General features: G+C 36.1%; 1 protein-coding gene across 2 annotated transcripts in view; it reads right to left on the bottom strand.

Moving 5' to 3' along the window:
• The window catches only part of LOC141460840 (uncharacterized), a 160,823-nt gene that overhangs the window by 76,048 nt on the left and 68,809 nt on the right, over positions 1–15,966 (bottom strand). The gene's annotated exons all lie outside the window — the stretch shown is intronic.

Here is a 15,966-nt window from a genome sequence, read left to right as displayed (position 1 = left end):
AGATTTCACTTCAAAGTGCGACTATCTATTTTTCTTCTAGTGCGTTCCATTTAGTAACTTCTTGCATTTGAGTACTTTCATTTATTAAAGATCTTGGCTATTGTTGATTGAGGTTCTAATATAAACTTATAGTTTATTGTAATCTCCATTTTGTTTTATTTAACTTTCGCTACAGCAAGAACTGCTATAGAGAGATTTTATATTTTGAATTCCCAATTTTGAAGTCCTCATTGAACGAAAAGTATTTTTATAGATATTATTATTATTTATACATCCTAGGTATTGCAAATTCTCTTGCTATCTTAATAAATCAAAAAAGAAGCTGTGGAAACTTTTTACATTTCATTTTTACAAAGTTAAGAGTAAAGAGCCCGCTAATGTTATGCAAAAGATGAGTGAACGTCCACGAATTGGACAACTGTATACTATAGCTTCCTCTGGTTGCAAAGAAAAAAAAAACCTGTTGACACATGAAATTGTCCTGTGAGACCATTTCCTAACCCGGATTATTTTCTAGCTTCGACAGAACTAAGTATACACCATACACTACCATACTCTTATTTACTTGGTACCATGGGCACCCTTAAACTCCTCCCACAAGGAACACACAAAGACACGTGGATATTCACCCAGATATACATACAGGCACACTCACGGAGATATCTCCAGTTTACATCTTCCCTTAGCCCTATATACTGCAAGGATGGAGAATATGCTCTCTATATACATATATATATTCTATCCAGTAATACCTTCTTTCACTGGAAGTCTATACCAGGCATCCATTCCAGCCGACAATCTCCTCTCACACTTCTCTTTCTCTTCATGTATCCTAGAGCTTCAGGCTTTCCTATTCTCTTGGACCGTACCAATCTTTCACTCTGGAGTAAAGTTTTTTTTTTTTGCTACTCTGAACGGCCTTCCTTCTGGACCCTCTTTTAACGCAATGTACACCACAAAGCCCTTTTTTTTTACTCCTCAGAACTCAGTTTTCACACTTCACCAAACAGAAGGAAAAGGGCTCTCTCTCACTTTCCTTCTTTCTCCGTCTCTCTCACTCGATATATAAAGATTTGAGACATTATATACTGGGTCGTGAGGTGGTTTTATCTCTATTTCTTAACCCCTTTTAGTTCACTATTGAAACATAAGTCACATTACGAAGTCGCTACTAGAGCGGATATAATCCTCTCAGCTGAAAATGTTTTCTTACTATCATCATCATCATCATCATCAACACTTTGCTTCACAAAATTTTTTCACTTTTTCGAAAATATTCCTACCGATTTTCTTTTAAGAGTTTCGTATGCATTTTCTAATCATAGATGATTAATTTTCATTATATAGCTGAGAAAAATTGAGATTTCGAGTACTACGGGAAAGAGATGTACTCTTTATTCAATGTTCATTTTGCCCAAAATTAATAATAGTCAAATTTACATCGAGAATTTTCTCATGACCTTGAGAATAATGAGTAAGAGAAATTCGAGTGTATGCTTTACTAAAAAACTTATGTTGCAGCCCAAATAATGCAGAATTAGCCATGCAAATTTTAGTAGTACAAAAAAGCTCCACGTGGGAGAGTTAGTGATTTTTTATTTTATTTTTATTTTTTGGGAATGTGCAACTAAATAGAAAAGCAACAGAGAGCACATAAAGATGGTAGAGGAAAATGTAAATGTTCGGTAGAGCGTCCAGGACCATAATTGGGAGAAAAACAAATTGTCATTTCATTATTTTCAGTATTATCTTGGGACGATGAAATTTTTTTTAATTTTAATAGCGAGAAACGACGTTGAAATTGGATGACGTAAGAAATACTTGGTTTCAACTGGATTCCTATGAAAATGTTTTGTTTAACTATAGTTTTGAATAATTATTGTTTTCTACTCGCGTGTTTACTTAAGCGAAATGATCAAATGATCAACTTCCTGCTAGTTCCGGTTTTTGAGTTACAATGGTTTTCCGGACAGACAGAAATATGCGAAAATTCAGAGCGAGACCATTTTAATGAAAATCACTGTTTCGTACACAAGGGACCTTAAAACGGAAATTGCAACAGTTAAGAACACGAAAATGTAATGTATTTGTATTTATAATGTATGTACCCGTCCCCCACTCTAGAATATTATGGGTACTTCCTGTTTTTATTATTATTTTTCCTAAATTAATGCAAACATAAAAAAAAAAACCCTTTCAATCTCAGTTTAAAGTACCCATCAGCTGTAACAGTAAATCACAAATATTTGGCCTTTATCCTGTGGGATTAATTCATCTGATGCAAACTGATTTTGAAGTGTATTCCCATTATCCCAAATACGTAGTGCATATAATCTTCTTCCTCATACTATCATCTCTACCTTATTTTTTTCATGGTTTGTTCACAATTAATATTAATATACGATCAAGTTTGTGAATTTGTCTGTGAGTGTGTTCATCTTTTTAAAATTACGTTTCAACCGGAAATGATTCATTTTGATAAGTCTTCTGAGTCCCCAAAAAAGTGTTTTTTTTTTTTACAAATTAGTCTGCATGAAAGTGTGTGTACTTTTAAGTCTGTATTTCAACGTGCACCATATTACTTACATAGTACGTATTACCATGCAGATGGGAAGGTAAAGCCCGCCAGAAAAAGTCACAATTTTATAAAAATCAATGTTAAGAATTTTTGGCTTCAACTATGTCTAGTCACTTATTGGCCAAGTAATTGACAACAAAAAGGGTTGAAATGCCAGGACTAGAGAAGATCTACCTGACTCCGGAAGTGGCCAGTAGGACATGAGATTATCGACTGTCTGATGTTGACTCCACAGAGGCAACTAGCGTAGTTCTAGGGACCAAAACGGATCAAATTCCCCTCTTAAGCTTCCCTTGTCCAGTCTGTAGTTGGGTTCCTTTGTAATTCTGCCTCCAGGTGGTGCCACTACAGCTCGTCTGAAGGCATACATGGATATAGAGAACTGCTTTTGTGATAGCTTCCTTTCTATTTGAAGTTCCCGAGTGCTACTCCTGTTTACATAAACTGAGCTCCTCTGATGTTTTCTTTAATGGCTGAATCTTCTTTCTAGAGCTAGTATTTATCGCCGTAGATTTCGCCAGGGTGTCCAACTGTTCAATTCCTCTTGATATAGTTTACTATATCAAGATTCTCAATAGCTCTAGAATCTTTGAGCGTGATTGGTGATAACTAATTCAGATTAAGCAAGATATTTAGCGAAATCCTACAGTCCGGAGGATACAATATAATAACCTCTTTAAATGAGAGAGTGAGCGACTTATTTTTGTAGTAACTTCCGTTTTTTTTCATAAATTATTTTAATTTCTTTTAAATAATACTATAACATTCATTATGAAAATTAAATCTTTACAATATTAATTTCAGATTTTGTTTTTTTTTCAGAGTGTGCGGGAGTGTAAAATTTTCCGGAAGTGCTTTTTAACGGAAGTGTTTATTCAAAACAACTAATTCGGCTATTCCAAATTCCGTTATAAAGTAATGCGTTAAAGTCATTTCTTCAATCTGTGTCCAGTGTCCAGTGCGCGTGGTTGATGCCGGAGAATTAGACATGCATGGACATGTAACCGCAGATGTTCGCATTTTACCGGGCAGTGCGGGAGTGTTAAACTTCCGGGAGTGTTTCTTTGTGGCGGAAGTGTTATCCCTTTTAATTTATTTAAACAAAGAATTGATTTATTTTTTAACTAGTGCGTATAAAACACAAGTAATTCGGCTATTCCAAATTCCGTTTTAAAGTAATGCGTTAAATTCCTTTTTGTTGCGTTCTACATTATCTTTAAACTGTGTCCAGTGTCCAGTGCGCGAGGATGATGCAGGAGAAGAAGACATCGATGGATATGTAACCGCAAGAGATTGGTACCATATCCCGACCGACAGCTAAACAGGTAGGACGGGGAATTAATGTGTGGTCCATATTAAATATCCAGCTTCCAAAGCATGCCAACCGTTCTCGCTTCTCTCCAATACCTTCTTTAGGGTTCTTTAAACCAATAGTAACTAATAATTATGATTCCATCTTATTCTTTTTGCATGATTAAATTATTTTGCATGATATATTGTGTGTTCCATGGAATTATAATTATTGATTAATATGGCCACCATTAATATCCTTCTTCGGAACTTCCAGTCCAAGTAGAGGAGAGTCGGTCAGTCCTCACAACTTTACATAACTTTGTTTAATATATATTTATTTAATTATTGTGTTTGTTTACTAATTGTTTTGAAACTCGCCTCTCGAAACTTTCTTGATGGATCTCGGCATCCCTGCGGGTATCTCAGCCTAACATAATTTCACTGACTCCTCTAGCACACATAACCTTCCATACATCTTCTAAACAACTCTCAACCATCGATATCTATCCACATCGTATTCTTCGTCTTCGATATCGTTCTAAGGTCTCATTTTCTAAAAGATCGTCTCAGTTTGTTTCTTTAGGTATTAGATTAGCAGTCCAAACAGCCTGCTGATGAAGAAGATGCTCAAATTGGAACCATTTTTCTCTCCTACATCTTTTTTTCTTTAATTTTCTAAATCTTGTTTTTTTTTTCTTCAGACCTTTCAGTGCGATGTACAAACCTACCACTAACTAATTTTGAGGAGGAACACTGAACGCCAGGTGGCAAGAATTTCAGTTCTTTGAGGATAACCAATTTTGCTAGAACACCAATTAGCAGAATTACTTTATTAGGTACTTTGCAATTTTTAAACTTGGAATGTCTTAACTTTGTAGTCCTAAGTATACCATGTTCTGATTTTATCCCTCATAGCACGCATGTTTTGTATCTCAGAACAGTTTCGGACTTTCATTCATTGTCAGAAGTTTCCTAGACCGGTTTCGTACTTTCATTCATCAAAGAATTTGACTTTAACTATATTTCTGCCGCAAACAACACTTGCAAGCCACATACATAACACTGAGGATCATTCACTTTCACTATATAGGACCGTACATTACACAGAAATTGACACTTTTAAGGGGAAGTCTAGTCGACCCTTTTCAACACCTGTTTTAAGAAAATTGTGTCAAAATTTCCCTTCATTTCCTTTAAGCGAGGAAAACTAAATAATTAAATAATTCAATCCGCGTAGTAAGTTTTTCTGTCTCGTAGTAGAAGACAAGATTAGAAAGGTTATACATTAAAGTACCTACAGATAGGTTGGTACCTCATCCCTGCCGTGCTATTCTGTACTAAAGTACTGTAGGTACTATCCCTTGGCATTCTATTCATAGATAGCATAATAGATGCTCTTTAGATTTCTAGTTCAACTCGCCCTCTCTCCTGCCAGAGAGAAACAGCTTGGGAGGGAGATGGCGAAATGTTAGAGGGTGACGTAAGGAGGAAATGAGATGGGATGTGAGGGAAAAGAGTATCTGCTTTTAACCCTAGTGTGTAATCACTGTAGAGAAAGTAATTCTCTTACTTTGTAACTATTTTAGTATTTCTATCTACTTACATACAAACCTACAAAATTTAATCAAATTGCCATTCTTTAATTTAAATTATATTCATCCTCTTCTACGTACTTAAATCGGACCAAATTTTGTAATTCTTCAGGTTTTAGGGTTGAAAATTACACCGGAAACACCATGAATCCTATTACGTAATAGTTTGTGCGTGTGTCTATATCCACCGACAAAAAACGAATCACAGGAAGTTCAAATTTATATTTTGCTTTGGTACCAACCGAGGACGCTGCGATTAAACTTCCGTTCAATATCGGCCAACCGGAAGTGCTCATATATTTTTTGAGATTTCCCCCTCCCACAAGGCTTTTCTTTAGAGAAAATGGGGTGAATTTTCACACCAGACTTTTTTTTTTTAATTGTGTCGCGCGCACACACAAACCAATATTGTAGAACTTCCTTCCTGTATTTGCAGGAAGTCAAACGAGTGGCCAAAAAAAAAAGTAGTAAAAATCCTAACTTTTCCTCATTCATTTTCATTTTCATTTTTTTTAAAACTGTTCTGTTTTTTTTTTTTCTCTTTTTTCCAACTTAATAAACTCCACTTTTTACAGTAAAGTTTTTCCCCTATCATCAATTATAATTTTTCCTTGAGGAGCATTTAAATGTATCATCTTTTTTCTTTTAATTAAATTTAGTTTTCCGCAATTATGGAATTTTCCTATAACTAATTAGCTCGAATAAAAATTTTCCATTGGCTTTAATTTTTTTATTATTATTTAAACAAAAGAAGTAAATATTCTGCTTTGCAGACCCACACGACTTTCCTTTACGACAATTCTTAAGGTTCTAACTCGATTAATATCGATCACACACCAGACGTTTTAAGTAAAATCTAATTTTTATCATTTTAGAAGGAATCGATCCATCTCCTCTCAAAGAAGTGTTATTAATCGATTTTTTTTGGGGAAATTACTTATTGAATGACGACATATTTCTAAAAACAATGATAAATATAACCTTTACTTTTAAAAATCGAATTTCCCTTACGTTGCTTTATGATTCTACCAGCCAAACCAGTAGCATATAATGGTGATAAATTGAAAAGAAGGTTCTCCATGCTTACTAGTTACTGGAACTTGAACAGGAAGTGAAAGTTATAAAAGGAACTCAGTGAATAAATTATTTAAAAAGTCGAATAATACCTTCCAAAGGATTGTATCTCAAGAGCGGAGAATATCTGAGCCTCCCTCCCTCCTACTCTCTCTCTCTAGAGTACCTCATTATCTATTCTCGCGAAAAAGAAGACGAACAAAACGGAAGAAAATAATTAAATAAATAATAAATGATTACGTCACAGGAATAAACTTTGTTGGACTTTTTTTTTTTTTTTAATGCAAATTCGAAACTAGAAGATACCCTTGGACTGTAAATTCGAATCATTTTGTATTATTTCTAATGGCGGTTCTAACGTTGTAGGACAGAGTTGGAGCGGTGGATTCTTGAAGGAACATCGGAATCTCGGGTGGAGATCCCCCGAGCTGACTGCCGTCTGCCTAAGCCTGTCGAAAACGGCTACAGTTGGTTTTAGCAGGTCCCGGGATCCGCCAGTTGGTTCAGGTGTTGTTGAGTGGACATGCGAATTTAGGGTACCATCTTTTTTTAAATGTGGCCTTATCCAGTCGCAGCCAATTTGCGCTGGATGTGGTGAGTCCCCAATGAGACTGTCCTGCACTTTGTAGCGGTGTGACCTGTTTATTCTAAAACTAGGATTCCTCGGTCTTCTGGTGGTTAAATGTCTCCCTACCGGAGATTGTGGCTGCTGGTAATCTTTACCAAAACTTTCTAGGTTTATTCCAGTGCACTGAGGCGATTGAGTCGCCATGCTCCACTAGTGTCCTGTTGCTACTTTATTATTTTATTGTATTTGCATCTGGCAGCCTTTAGCCGGATTTGTTGTTTTAAAGCCCCGGTATCTCTGATGAGATGATTGGTGGGCGGGGAACAATGGGAACCATTTTGGATTGCATGCGTTCCTTCCACTTTTTTTGGTGGAACCGCCCTTTTAATACAATCTACAATGGCAGTTCTAAATGATAGCTAGCGTTGTTACAAATTTTAGGGAAGTATCTATTGAGTTTTATTCCCTTAAGGCGTGTATAGGAGTCCTGATAAGTTCTTTTGCCTTGGTCTATGTATGGCAAAGGAATTCGATGGTTGCAGAATCGAGGAATAATTTGTTTAATGATTTCGATTAATAACCCATGAGGAAGGAAGTAAGATTGAGATTTTATTATTGGGTGATTGCTTGATCAATGTATCAGTGTGGATCAGCAGAATCTTGTCAGGGAAAACTGGAAATCTCCATAGTCCACACCCATATAGTACAGGATTTTTAAAGCTGGAGCAAACATTATACTATAGCACATAATCTAATTTAACACAGAACACAATGATCATAAATATAATTATAACCTGTTAAACAATTACCGCCCTTTTGCAACTGAAAGATTGATATATTACTAATTGGCTTGTAGGGCGGAGAATATTATATCGCGTTGGCAATTAGTTCCGTCTGGACCATCTTGATTAGCATTGTATTTAATATAATCAATATTTAGATAATTTGTGATTATTAATAGGTTGGAATGTAGTTTAATTGCTTTCATTATATGTGTGATTGTCTAATTACATAAATTTATGTAAATAACAGATAAATTTAAATGTAAAAATATTTTGATTTAAATATTTACAAGACCCTCTTTTACAAATACAAAAAATTTTCACTAAAGGGTTAGTTATCCTTAACATTAATAACCCATTTCCCCAATTAGGGACTCCATTATGAACAAAAAATAAACTCGTAATTCAAAGGTATGTGTGAGTACTGAACTTTGAGAAAAGTAAGAAGAAGTCGTGTGAGTTTTCACTCAAGACTGTTTTCTCACGGATAATAAGAAAAATCTATTTACATATCGCCAACATGCATCATGAAGCGTATGCTTTGTAGAAGATATTTCTTAATTTCCTGTAATGTGTAGAACTCGTGTCTCCTTCCTGTTGAGAGAACAGTTCTTGAGAGCCTCTTCTAGGTAAGGGCAGGATCACTCTCCCTCCCACTCCTTCTGCCCAGAATTTAAAGGGCCACCCGAATATTCGCATCATTTCCCTTTTATAATGGAGTTAGGACTGGAAATGTTTGCGTTTATTATATGAGACGTGAACGCATCCAGACTTCCTGTAAAAGCAATGATCATTGATAGCTTGAGGGGGGGAAAACTGCGTCAACTGGTGTTTGTATTTCCGCAAATTGCAGACAGACTGACTGACATTCTTGATGAGAACTATTGTCAGACTGTATATTGGACTGACACAAGCACATAGTACGTGTTTAAAAACTTGGTTGATATTGTGCTAGTAAAGTTCATTCATCGGCAAAATTAGACATTTCAGACAGCAAATGTTGGTAGTCGACCTCGTACTTCCTGTACAAAAAAAAATGATGGAAGCTGGTAGCTCTTCCGTAATACAGACTGAATAATATTCTCCTGAACTGAAATACACATGAATTCTTCATATTATTAGCTGGCTAAATAAGGTTCACCATTTGGAGATGTGCCTTCAGATTGTAGTGGGTAGTGAAAAAGAGCAGCATCACAATGATGACTCAGTCCCACCCAGCAGAATTCATCAACCTGGGAACATCGACTTAACAAGTTTCTTCCTGGCGTTGGTGTGTAGCAGATATTGAAATCCTTTCCATTTCCATTCAGCTACATTTAATAGGTTTTCCTTTGGGTAGGTCGAGTGCTTTATTATAATGCCCCTCTCCAGATTCCATCGCACTTCCAAATAGAGTTGGCTAGGAGAGAGCGAGAGAGAGAGAGAGGAAACTTTTATTTACAGGAAAAGGGTGAAAAACTTACGTTACTTCCGCTTACCGCAGTAATTGCAATTTTCTCACTGAAAGTATTACGATCATATGAAACTTACATCTGTTTTGAGATTCTTTAAAGAAATGGAAGTCCCTTTTAGCCAGGATGTTTTGTGAAACAAGAAGAAGAGGAGGCTGATTAAATATGGCATTCATCTTCGTTTTAATGGTCCTCAAACCTGCAGACATCTCTCTGAACTCATGTCCAAGAATGGGAAGACTTCTCAGCATAATAAATCCATAGGGATGAACAAGGGTGGATTCAGACACGACCGATGTCTGCAGTACTGGACTCTACCCTTTTTGAACAGCTTGTTAAGATACTGGGAGAAACTTTTTCATTCAACTCAAAACAGATAGTAACGTTGTGGAAGACTTGGTTCAGCATCTTTGACCGGAAGTGATTACTGTTAAAACAGCTTACGTTGTTTTTCGCTGAAGGTTCGATTTATTCGGATTAGCTTTGAATTATTCCAGGCGGCTTAAATTTGGGATTAGGTGTTTATCCTAGAACTCGACTTACGTTGTTGTTTTCTTTGAGGCACCATTAACTAGCCTAGAAGGATTTTGGAAAGTTTACACTTATAACATAATTACTTAAATTATATCAATTGTTTTACAAATTTGAATAAAAGACGAAAGCTTTTTCGAACTTTACTAGAAGTATGAATGAATCGTCGGGTACTAGCTGATTTTTATCCCTTTTGTCGTTTAACCAAACCCTTATACTTAACTTTTTGCACTGAGATAAACTATATTAAGGTAATAAATCACAATAAATGGTGCATACCAACTTAGTATAAGTGAAAAATCAACACTAAAATGCTCAACTGCTGCATAGCTTTTCCATATTTTCATTTTTTAGTGTCACACAAATTGTTTTCCATTCTAAGTTTTCTCTAAAATGAATAATGAATTTCCGTATTTTTTTTATTTTTCAATTTCTTTATTCATCTTCCGGAGGTAAACCTGGCAAAAGAATTATTAGATGTGACAAGCGCAGACATCGCGGACTGTCTATCAATTCGTTTTTCCGTTTTTAGAAGGAAAAACAATTTATCTGTTATACTGTAAATGAATTTTCACGCAAAATTCTGTGCAGTGATTGTTGCTGAAAGATTGCTGTATATAATTGATATTTTTTTTTTTTTTTGCGTTTATTTTTGCTACAATCAGCGCGTTAGCGCTATAAGTAACAGTGATAACAGGGTAACAACAAATAACAGAAGAATACGAGTGGAGAAGTTACCCAGTGGTAACACTCCAAAACAGGCTATTAGTCGCTCTCTTCACTTGAGAGGAGATCACGAGGCCACTGTCTCTTAAGGCGTCGTGTCGGGTTGTCAGGAAGAGTTCTAGAAGAAAGATTTTTAGCTAGAGGATTTATATGAGATTGCAGGCTGAAGTGGAGTTTTCGGTATCTTGTTTTAGCGACTTGTGTGACAAAAGGAATGTTAAGGTCAGTGTGTATAGTCAAGTTGGAGACATAAAAAGGAGCGTTTACAATAGTTCGAAGAATTTTAGATTGTAGAGATTGAATCCTTTGAAGATTGGAGCGTTTGGTTGAACCCCACAGCTCTATTCCATACGCCCAGATGGGTTTTAAAATAGCTGTATAAATTAGTCTTTTGTTGTCCAGAGAGAGTTTTGATCTGTTGTCTAAGAGTCTTTTAAGTAGTCGATAGCGTCTGTTCAGTTCTGTTCTTTTAAGTCTAGTGTGGGGGTTCCAAGAGAGTCTTCGGTCTAAGTAAAGCCCAAGGTAGCGGGCAACGTTTACTACTGGTAGAGGTGTTAGGTTATAGATGACTGGAGGAAGAGTAATGCGACGAAGAGTAAAGGTGATATTTTGAGACTTGGTTTCATTAAGTTTAATAGCCCATCTCTTGAACCACTGTTCTAAGGAGGAGAGATGTGACTGCAGATTTCTGTGAGCAAGTACAGGATCATGATTAGTGGACAGTAAGGCGGTGTCATCTGCGTATGTGAGAAGTGTAGTGTTAGTATCTGTTGGTATGTCTGAAGTGTAAATGGAGTAGAGAATAGGACCCAGAATGCTGCCCTGTGGAACTCCAGCGTCGATATGCTTAAGTGGGGAGAAAGAAGATCCTATTTGCACTCTGAAGTACCTGTCGGACAAGTAAGATTTTATGATTAAATAAAACGTGGCAGGTAAAATATTTTTAAGCTTCCACAAGAGGCCAGTGTGCCATACTCTATCGAAGGCCTGCTGCACTTGATATATTTAATTTTTAAATTCTTCTCTAATTATATTTTCACCGGAAGTTAAAGAAAATCTGATCAATCACACTTACGATTGCGTAAATTCCTGAAAGTCGTGTGAATTTTATAACATATTTTGTTGAATGAATCGCAAACTGTAAATATACAAAAGGGCGCGCAAGCGTATAAACAAATTAAAAACCGGAAGGAAATTAGCTTAGTGTTGTTATACGTACAATACGAAATTGTATCCAGCATGAAAGAAGATTCAACTAAATTACGCTGAGAAATGCAAAAATGATAATAAAGTAATCGGAAACATCGATATTACTGACAGTGACACTTATGTCTTAAGTAGATGGGCTTAGAAAAACACAACAATGCGATGAAATGAGAGCGCTAGGTGTACTCGGGACAATGAGACAGTCCTTTGAGAGGTAGAGAAGAAGTCTAGGGTATGAAAAAGAGAAAGGGTTAACAAAAAAAACCCTGTTTAGGAAGTAAAGGGCTTCTAGTTCTGTGAAAAAGAAACCTTTTGTCAAATGATATACCACTGGTTATACTTCAATTATGAAACACTGGGGAGGTGGTAGATTTTCCTCTGGCTTTCCACATTTCTATTTTCAACTTTTCTTTCTTCTAAATAAAAAATTAACCCTCAGGATTTCAAAGAAACCTTTTTTTTTCTCCTCCCTACTTTTATCAATTTAAATTTCATTAAATTGTTGGAGTTTGAAATAAAAAAAATCCTGAATCCAGGAAATTATAAAGTGGGCTTATTAAGTTTTCCCTTTTAATTTCAATTTTTTTTTTTTTTTTAAAGCCACAATGTGCTTAATGTGCTTTCAAAGGATTAGGGCCAATTAGGTGCCTTTTATCCATTTTACAAAATCCAGTCTAAAATAGCTTCTTTTTTTTTGGTAAAAAGAGAGATTTATATAAAAACTAAGATGGCGGTGTACAAAGCGTCTTCCTACTAATTTTAACTTACTCCCGTGAATCTTAGATACTAGCGACAACCAATAAAAAAACCATATTCCAAGCGATGGAGATGCGATGTCCTTAGTAAGACTGCTGGGAAAAAACAAAGAGGTCTTACTAAAGAGGCTACTATTCTAAAATTGCTGGGAGTAGGAATCTGCAGTGGAATCTAAGTGGAGTTAAGATTAAGATTAGAAAACGGGACGGGACCTACGCCCCACGGCGCCGCAGCTACTAGAGGCTTATTATGCCACTTCCTTTTTTGATTCCAATAGTTGAAATGTCCTCTTCTAAAAAGGTTGAGGACTTTCCCTACAAGTTCTTTTTGCGCTTCTATCTCCTTAGGTCTCAAAGTTCCAAAGGTATCATAGCGCAACCGCTACTCTAGGAGAGGCCGCTTCCTCCTCTGAACAGCGGTTCTGAGCTAATAAGCCCCCACCTTGTACAGGTGCTTTCTGAACCTGCCGTGGCCCCGTAAATAGGCCTTTAATCAGAGTAGTAATCTGATTTCTGCCCAAGTCCAGAGTCTCCTTTGGCTCTCTTGTTTACACAGCCAAGGGCATAACACTCTTGCCGTGTTTAATCCCAGGAAGCGTCACCCAGTTCTTTCCCTTGGTTCTCCCCCAGGAACTACACCCTTGGTGATCCCCAGAACTGGATAAGTTATGGAAAGTAGAACATATGCATGGGAGAGAACCACACCCTCAAAAACAATTTTCTGGAAAAATATTTTCCCTGAGAAAAATGTGACAAGCAACACAATCGAACAACAGATGAGAGGACGTCTCCTCCTCTTCCTGGCACCAACTGCACAACGGTTCCAAGAAGCTAATAAGCCCCCAAACCTTGTGAAATTGGAGTTAATCTTTTGCCATTGTTTGGGCACTTAACCAAGGATAGACTGGCCAGATGAAGTGTATGGTATACGAAGCTTCCAGAAATGGGACGGCTTCTCAGCAAAATAAATCCATAGGGATGAACTAAGGTGGATCCGGACAGGGCCGATGTCTTTGTGTCTTTGAACAATTTCTAAGATAGTGGGAGAAACTTTCCCATTCATCTCAAGACAGATAGTTCGTTGTGGGAGACTTGGTTCAGCATCTTTGGCCGGAAGTGATTACTGTTAGCGGCAGTTTACGTTGTTTCTCCTGAAGGTTCGATTTATTCGGGCAGCTTGGAATTCCAGCCGAATTAGTTGCTAGTCCTAGATCTCGACTTATGGTTTTCTTTTCTTTAGGAGAGCTATCACGAGCCTAGAAGGACTTTGAAAAGCTCACGCGCTTAAAAAGAGTAATTACTTATACGGAACTTCAAAAAAAAGGATATTTTGGTTTCAAAAAACAATTTCGAAACTTTTTCTCTTTGCAATAATAGAAGAAATTGAAAACTGCACCAAGTCGTTTTTCTAGTGCTGCACGAGAAACGAGACCGAGACCGAGACGAGACTTGAGCAACCGAGACCGAGACGAGACTTGAGCAACCGAGACCGAGACCGAGATCGAGACATGATATATATCTCGTCGAGAAATCTCGGTCTCGTCTCGGTTTTTCAAATATTAATTTTTAGCTACAAAATTATAAAACTGTGTTCTTTATTAATAAATAATCATTACGGGTATTGAATTAATTATTAAAAGATACGATTTTATTATATATGTTCAATATTACTACATCTATTTGACTTCGAATTACATAAGTAAAGTAAGCAAAGTAAAGTAATCGCCTATTTTTTCAGGCGGGGCTTTACGTCCAACTACCAATTAGGTGTCGCGGACGGAGGCGACTAGCAAACATACTTTACTGTAAATTTCTCATATTAACCATTAAATAAAATCCAAGGCCTAAGACCGGGAATCGAACCCACTAAACCAACAATACATCTTAGCTTTGCAGGTCTCGCACCGCTCGGCTACCGTGGCGTCCCCCTTCGAATTACATAATTTTTACATAAATTCACTAAATTTCACTATTCATATCATTCATTCAATTTCATAAATTTCACTATTAATAATCTAATACTTTGAACTTTGATATTATTTGAATTATATTTTAGAATTTTGGAATTAGTGAATTTGAAAAAAAAGACTATCTATGCACCTAAAAAATATTGCCACAAATTTTCGTTTTTAAGATACACCTTGCCCAAGCATTGATACATAAAAGAGCTTTTACTGAGTCAGAAGTTAGAGAAGATCTTCTATTGGTCATTATCATCGCAGCTTGCGAAAATAATCTTTCCGATGGCACTGAAGTTGCACAGATACTAAAAATATCTTTCGCCATTCTAGACAAATTTTTGAAGGAATTCTCAAGTGTTTTTTCCACCATTCTAAAATGTCAACGTCTACTGGTGCTTGGTCTAATTTGGTGTAATTAATTATTTCTGTCTTCCATGCTTCGGTGATATTTGCTGATTTTTTGAGCAAATGGTGCAAAAATATTGATGCAGTCGTCGTCGTCGTCGTCAAAAGGTGAATGTCATCAGATTCTTTATCTTCACCAACAGCCATAACTAATGGAGCGGGAAGTTTGTATTTTTTATTTCACGAATCGACTTGTTATAGGAGGCAGATATGTTATTTGAGTCTTTCATTTGGCGCGTTTTTAACATCTTGAAATTATATAAAGATATATAACAGTAATAGTAATATATGATGCATTGAAGTGTAAGTAGTTGTCTTCTTTTACACACATTTTCATTACCAATATATAAATTAAAATAATTATTAGAAAATAATAACATTTTTTGAAAAGATTATTAATAGCAAACCGCTTTTAATGCTTAAACAAAAATTCAAAAAAACCGAGACCGAGATATCTCGACGAGACCGAGACCGAGACTTGAGCGACCGAGACCGAGACCGAGACTGCATAGTCTCGCCTCGTCTCGGTCTCGTGCAGCACTACGTTTTTCTAGAATAACAATCCAACATTATAAGGAAAAACCAACTGCATTACTAAAGAAAATTACTTGAATATTATTTAGGAAAAAATCATAGAAAATTAGTTTCCATTATCCATTTTCCTTCCACTGAGACATAACTAAGTACACTTTTCTAAATTGACCAATTTTATTTTGTAATAAAATCGTATAATAATATGTACTGCAATTGTCCGGCCCAACTCTAGTATGATTACAAAATGACAAATACCTACGTAATTTGAATTAAATGTAATTGCGATGGTTCAAATTACGTTCTCCAGTATAAGGGGGGAAAGAAAATTGCACCTTGCATTGATGTATCCATTTTCTTGTGAGAAAATTCGCTATAAATATGATTTTTCTTTTCTTTTTTTTTCAATTAAGAAAATATTATGAAAGTTAACTAATTTTTTTTTTTTGGCAATAGTCTGATTTTCATGACTGTTTGTGAGTTTAGGAAGTTTTGTAGAAAACCTTTTTAGTT

This window comes from Rhodnius prolixus, unplaced genomic scaffold (genome assembly GCF_049639745.1).
Source record: "Rhodnius prolixus isolate KJV_2025 unplaced genomic scaffold, Rpr scaffold_6, whole genome shotgun sequence".
NCBI lineage: Eukaryota > Metazoa > Arthropoda > Insecta > Hemiptera > Reduviidae > Rhodnius > Rhodnius prolixus.
Note: the sequence above shows the minus strand (reverse complement) of the source record. Positions and strands in the feature narration are given on the sequence as shown.